This window comes from Phacochoerus africanus, chromosome 16 (assembly GCF_016906955.1).
Source record: "Phacochoerus africanus isolate WHEZ1 chromosome 16, ROS_Pafr_v1, whole genome shotgun sequence".
NCBI classification, from domain to species: domain Eukaryota; kingdom Metazoa; phylum Chordata; class Mammalia; order Artiodactyla; family Suidae; genus Phacochoerus; species Phacochoerus africanus.
In genome coordinates, this window is record NC_062559.1 from 48,160,451 (window position 1) to 48,167,111 (window position 6,661).

The window sequence follows — 6,661 nt, forward strand, 5'->3', positions numbered from 1 at the left end:
TATCACGATAAGGCAGGCTTTTACGATGTGTAATGGAATCAAATGCATCCTAATCCAAAGTTATTTTGTATGTTGTTAACGTTCTTTGCAATTTTCAGAGTTTGAGTCAACACTTTTAAGGTATCCATGCAGGGCAAACTGTAAGTTCCGATGTTTTTTAGTGTGTCTTAAACTGGTGTCTTTCTTGGTCTACTGGCCGAATCCAGCCCCAGTGAGTTTTCTTATTAGAGTGAGCTCAGACCAGCTTCTCTTTTCGGACAGTATTGCAGATCTCCCGATTTCTGGTTTCTAATCCTCAATATCATCAACTGGCACACAGAACCCCTCTCCTCAGCTTCCCTCTGAGCGCTCACGTTGGTCCCTACGCCCTATTTTCCTATCCTCTTGGAGGACGCTGGTGAGGGAACGTTTATGATTTTCTGGGGTTACTTCTCATTCTCTGATCCCCACGGGCTGAGGACAACTTCTCTGGTCCTGCTTGTGCTCCACTTCCTACCATACAGAAACAGACCAGGCAAAACTCTTCCGTTTTCCTACCTGCAGGCGGAAGACTGTATTATTCAGGGTTCTCCAGAGAAAAAGAACCAATAGGAGATTGATGGATTGATGAAATATATAATATTATGCATTATTATGTAATAAACAATACATATTGTATAACCTATACTTTCTACATCATATAATAACGTCTATATAATATGAAGAAGTGCATTATAAGGAATTGGCTTACACAATTATGGAGGCTGAGATGTTCTAAGACGTGTCGTTGGCAAGTGGAAACTCAGGAAAGTCAAGGATATAAGTTTCAGCGCTAGTCTGAGTCCAAAGGCAGGAAGAGACCTATGTCCTAGCTCAAAGGCAGTAAAGCTGAAAGAAAGAACTCTTTCTTACTTGGCCTTTTATTCTATTTAAGCCTCCAGTGGATTGTATGGGAGCCCAAAACATTAGGGAAGGAGACTGTGTTACTCAGTCTATTGATCCAAATATTAATCTCATAAAAATACCCTCACAGACACATCCAGCACGTTGTTGTACCAAATATCTGGACACCCTGTGGTCCAGTCAAGATGACACATATAATTACCCATCCCAGAGGCTGTAGCAATTCAGTTCAAGGGGAGTATTATACAGAAAGCCCTATTTCCACCTCCAGTACAAACCACCTTCTCTAATCCAGCCTTTCTAGTGAAGCCAAACTGGAGTAATATGACGGATACTCCACTTTTTTTTTCATGCAAGAACTGTCTCTAAAGTTCATCAAACCCCACAGTGGAGAAGTGGGGTAAGAGGGAGCAGCATGTCTGTGGGAGCCCCCGAGGCAGCCTCCACGGAGGAGCAGAAGGAAATGGAAGATAAAGTGATGAGTCCAGAGAAAACTGAAGAAGCAGCGTTAAAGCAAGGTGTTCTCATCTGGGACAAAAGCCTGGAGGTTCAGGTTTCCTAAGGAAATAGTTGCAGAAAGGGCAACAATATTCTGAGTCTGGGGATTATAGCATGGCTAAAGCAAAAACAAAGAACAAGCAATCTCCCAGTGCCAGCCAAGATAAGACAGAGGCCACCCGTGACCACATTCCCACTTGGCAGGAGCTTCCTCAACAGAAACCCTCTCTTGCTGCTAGCAAGCTGGCTGGCTGATTACACGAGCTGGCCAGCATGAAACTCCTAATTCCCGTTATTTTTCCTTAGTGTTACTTCTCTACTCATTTCCTTTCATACGCTAAGTCATTTGAAAATGACAGCTTTGCAGGTAGCAGTAGTGTGTACTGTTATCGTAAGGGATATACATGTGTATGCCTTTGATTAGTTTAATGGTACACTGATGAAAAGAGTATGTTAGAAAAACATGAAGTAATCTACTTAAAAATAATTGTGTATAACACCCAGCTCCTGGTACAGGACTGATTAGAAGTAACAGGTAAGTTTTATAATTCTAATGTTTTGGCTGTCTTTAATTCATCTTAATCACAGCTTTGCATGTTACTCTTATTTAATGGAACCTCTATTGTATTGATTTCTTCTGTATTTTCCTTTCAGATTTTACAAACAGAAGTTTAAGACCACAAGTTGGAAGAAAGATTACATATTTCAAACACGAATAGACGGGGCTCCACAGGAGTTGGATCTCTGTGCTTGAACTTGAAAAGCCTTAAATCTGTTTCAGCTTTAACAATAGAATTTCATCTGGGCTATACGTTCCCATTCTGGTGTAACTTAGGTGGTCCTGCTACTTACCAGCTGCTATAGAAGTTAGCATTCTTGCTCAGTTCTGTAGAGTTAGCAGACCTTTTGCTGCTGAATGTGAATGAAGTGGGCACGTGCTTTAACTGCTGAATTCTTTTTTGTGCCATTTTTGTCCACACAATAGTTTTGCACTTCTCACAAATGTCTGTATAATTTCACATACTAAAAAGTAGAAGCACAAGAATTCCTACACAAAACTTCGTGTGTCTTTAGAGCTTTCGTATAATAAAAGTGGCTTACAATCGTGAGCTTACAGAATACCAAGCTGAAATCTTTGCTCAGTGTGCCATAGACTTAAGCTTTTTCATTCGTTCCTAATATTCATGACATGCAGTGTGGCTTTGTGCAAATATGATATGCTGCTCATGCATATCTTCTGTGCTATGCAGAACATTTTGTTTTGACTTTCATGAAAATTACAATTCATGTAATTTATATAAAAATATTTTTTAATATTTGATGGCTGCACCCACAGCATATGGACGTTCCCAAGCCAGGGACTGAATCTGAGCCACAGCTACCACCTACACCACAACTGTAGCAATGCCAGATACTTTAACCCACTGTGCCAGGATAGGGATCAAACACACACCTCCACAGTGACCCAAGCCACTGCAGTCGAATTCCTAATCCACTGCACCATGGCAGGAACTCCTATGTAGACTTTCTAAATGTAGAAATTTTTTTACTTCCACAGTCAATTTTGGAGACACTAGAATAAAATATTTGGCTTCCTGTAGCCCCTCCTCCTTTTCTTCCTGACTATTTGACTCAAGCCATACTGGGCTGTGCCGTTCAGTCTTTTCAGAAGCATAGTTGTCTATATCCTTACTCTTGACATTTGCTCTGCTGAATGCTGAACTATATAACACAATAGTGATATTTTCCTTGTAATTTCTCAGTTGGTAATTAACCACTCTTAATCCTATATTATTACCAATTTTTGACAATTGTTTAAACAAAAGGAACTTGATAATTAAACACGTGCTTGGAAATACTGGCTCAGGAATCTATGTCAAGATGAGCTGAATTTTAAGTAATTATAATGAGCTAAGTAAATTAAGCTTGTGACAATTAGAGTAATTTACATGATAGGTGGAATACATTCATATTAAATATTTAGATATTCTGCTGCTATAGATGTCACTTTAATAAAATATAAAATAATTTTCCTTGTGGGTCACCTGGTTAGTAAGAACTTTAATTAACAGACCACTGGGACAAGTTTACTGCTCTTTTAGGAGCTTTTCCCATAAGCTGCTATGATGCTATAGCATGAAAATGAGGATCTGTAGCCTGGGATGATAGCATATTTTTTCCTTCGTCTTTGACTTGCCCAGGGCCTCCACTCTTCTGGATCCAGGCACCTTTTCTGGATCTTTGCTCTATTTGTATATGTGCTTTCCTACGACCCCACATTATCAAAGATGGTATATTGAGCATAGCGCCTGCACTTAAAAAGGCAGGAAAGCTTGCTGGTTATCTTCCTGCTTCACCCACCCCAAAAGGTAGAAAACAACAAAAACAGTGATGCACTAATTTGTTATTACAAGGATCCGTTATATACAAATAGATTTGTAATGGGAACAAGTAGGCTATTCCACAGCATATATAATCATTGTGGGATAGAGCTAAGAATTTTAAAATATTCCAAAGTAGAATTTCGGTACCACCTAATCGTTTTATGAATACGTGCGAGCTATCACCATGAAATTCACACTCAGAGAAGAGCACTCTGAAGGAGACCACGTTTTTCTTCCCCATGGTGGGACCTCCGTTGTGGTCTGCAACAAGTGATATAACCTCTGCCTGAGTTTTCGTTTGTAAAACACAATGCTAATATCTAACCTACCTCAAAGTTAAGGATCTGTAAATACAAAGTGCCCCAAATAAAATATTGTCTATTAATTGTCTTTTGTAATAAAATAAATTTAAAAAAAAACACAGTAAAGTTTCCTTAATTATAAAATCCCCAGAAGCAGTCTTAGATGACAGCTGTTAATACTTATTTTTTCTAATTTTTTTTTTCTGGTCCTTCCTTCCCACTTTCTGATTCACTCTGGTTTTTGGCTGGTTTCCAGCGCACATTGAAATTTGTCTGTCTCTATATGGTCCAGTTTGAATCTGGTTACATTTTCTTCAATTAGTCTGAAGATAGACAGACACCCAAACAATGAAATACGCATCTAGTAGTGTTCCATCAGCTACAACCTTGCTTTCTAAACCCGAGAGAGTGTAACAATATACACTGGTCTCCCATTGGGCAATTTTCTGTGCTAAAATGAGTCCAACACCTCAAAATAGGTCTTTGATTTCAGGCACTGACTATATATCCCTACTTTTCCTTAAAACTTAGGGGGAAAAAAAAACCTGGAAGAACTAATGTTACACGATTTAAAAACTGAATCATCTCCATTTTAAATTCTCTCATCAAATGTTTTTAACCTGAATCTATGAGTTAAGCCTCTAAACTTAACCACCAGTTTGCAGGAAATAACCATGACTAGAGAACAAGGTAGATATTTCATGAGGAAATGGATAAATTAAGTATCTATAGGAGTTCCCGTCGCGGCGCAGTGGTTAACGAATCCGACCAGGAACCATGAGGTTGCGGGTTCGGTCCCTGCCCTTGCTCAGTGGGTTAACGATCCAGCGTTGCCGTGAGCTGTGGTGTAGGTTGCAGACGCGGCTCGGATCCCGCGTTGCTGTGGCTCTGGCTTAGGCTGGTGGCTATGGCTCCAATTCGACCCCTAGCCTGGGAACCTCCATGTGCCGCAGGAGCGGCCCAAGAAATAGCAAAAGGACAAAAAAAAAAAAAATCAAGCTGAACTCTTCAAAGAAAAACTAAGACATAATCAAATGCAAAGTTGAATTTAGCCTAAAACCTATTTCAAAAAAAAAAAAAAAAAAGCTGTAGGTTCTTTCAAGGTTTCGTTTTGGAGCAATAGCGGAAATATGAATATGAACTATATAGATCAAATGATATTACGAAATTGTTAACTTAAAGTAAGATAATAGTAAAGAGTTCTTATTCTTAGGAGAAGGATGAAAAATATTTAGGGATAAAGTGTTACAATATTTAAAAATGCATTCAAATTGTACACTTATAAAACAAATGTGATAAAATATTACTTATCAGTTGTGGGATCTGCATGCATGGTCTCTGGGTGTTCACTATACCATTCTTTAAACCTCTCTACACTTGAAATTTTTCATAATAAAAAGTTGAAAACATAGAAGGAGGCCAGTTTTTCTATAAATGTTCTGGCCACCTGTATATTAAATTGAAACAAACAGAGCTGAGCAGGGTAGTAGTGATAGAAAAACGTAGAGCTTGCCTACTCAGCTCTTCATGAAGCTTCACACAGGGAGCTCAGTGCCCTTCCTGGTGGATCCGCAGCACGGGGCTTCTATCTCCTTCCCAACCCTAATGAGCTCCTGCTCTAGGTACAAGGAGATGTTTGACACTTGTTTCCTCGGGGACTCTCCAGACTCTCATTCATCTTTGATTCTTATACTTCGGTCCATAGTCAGAGGTGCTCAACAAATAGCTGTCAGATGAGTCAAGTTGTGCTTCTCCCTACTTCCAATATCACGAAACACCAATTTGGAACAAGAAGAATAGCTCATTATGACTTAGCAGTGTACGTTTGGCCCCTGTCCAAACTTTTAAAAATGAAATATATGAAGATCCGCCTCACCTCACAACCAATCTGTTACAGACTGAATGTTGATGTCTCCCCAGAATCCATATGTTGAAATCCCAACTCCCAGCATGAGGGCATTCGGAGGTGGAGCCTCTGGGAGGTGATTAGGTCACCAGGGTGGAGCCCTCATGAAAGGGGTTAGTGCCTTTATAAAAGGGGTCCCAGAGAGCCCTTATGCAGTGGTTCTGAATCAGTCAGAAGTGAGGCCTGGAAACCTATTTCTCTTAACTTTGCCTAGGTGATTTTGATGTGGGGCCAGGTTTAAGAACTACTGTCCCAAATAGCAAACGCTGGTTCTAGGTTCATTCACCAACACACACACACACACACACACTCACTCACACACACTCACTCACACATACACACACACATAGTTTCCTTTTGACTGAATTATGCTTAAGTTCCCTTCCCTGGCCTCACATTCCCTTCCTGCCTCAATTTGGATACCTACCCCTGACCCAGTCGGCTTGGGTCATCTTTGCACCTGCCCTGACTTGTTGGAACTTGGGAACATCTGAGCCTTTGGTAGCTTTTCTCACACCTTTATTTTCCCCCAAGGGTCTTAGAAGCTCTTCATTCTTCCTTCTTTCTCTCCAAAGCAACTCAGGTCCCAAACACCCCTCCTCCAGCCCCAGGAGAGGAAAGCCCTCAGGCAGAGTCAGTTAATGTCCTTATCAAAACTCCAGTGTAAAGCAAAGGACTATGAGCAAGCC

At 40.3% G+C, this 6,661-nt stretch overlaps 1 pseudogene; it reads left to right on the forward strand.

The window, feature by feature from the left end:
• Window positions 1-1,297: 1,297 nt before the first annotated feature.
• On the forward strand, window positions 1,298-1,635 carry LOC125117698 (cAMP-regulated phosphoprotein 19-like; annotated as a pseudogene).
• Window positions 1,636-6,661: the final 5,026 nt, after the last annotated feature.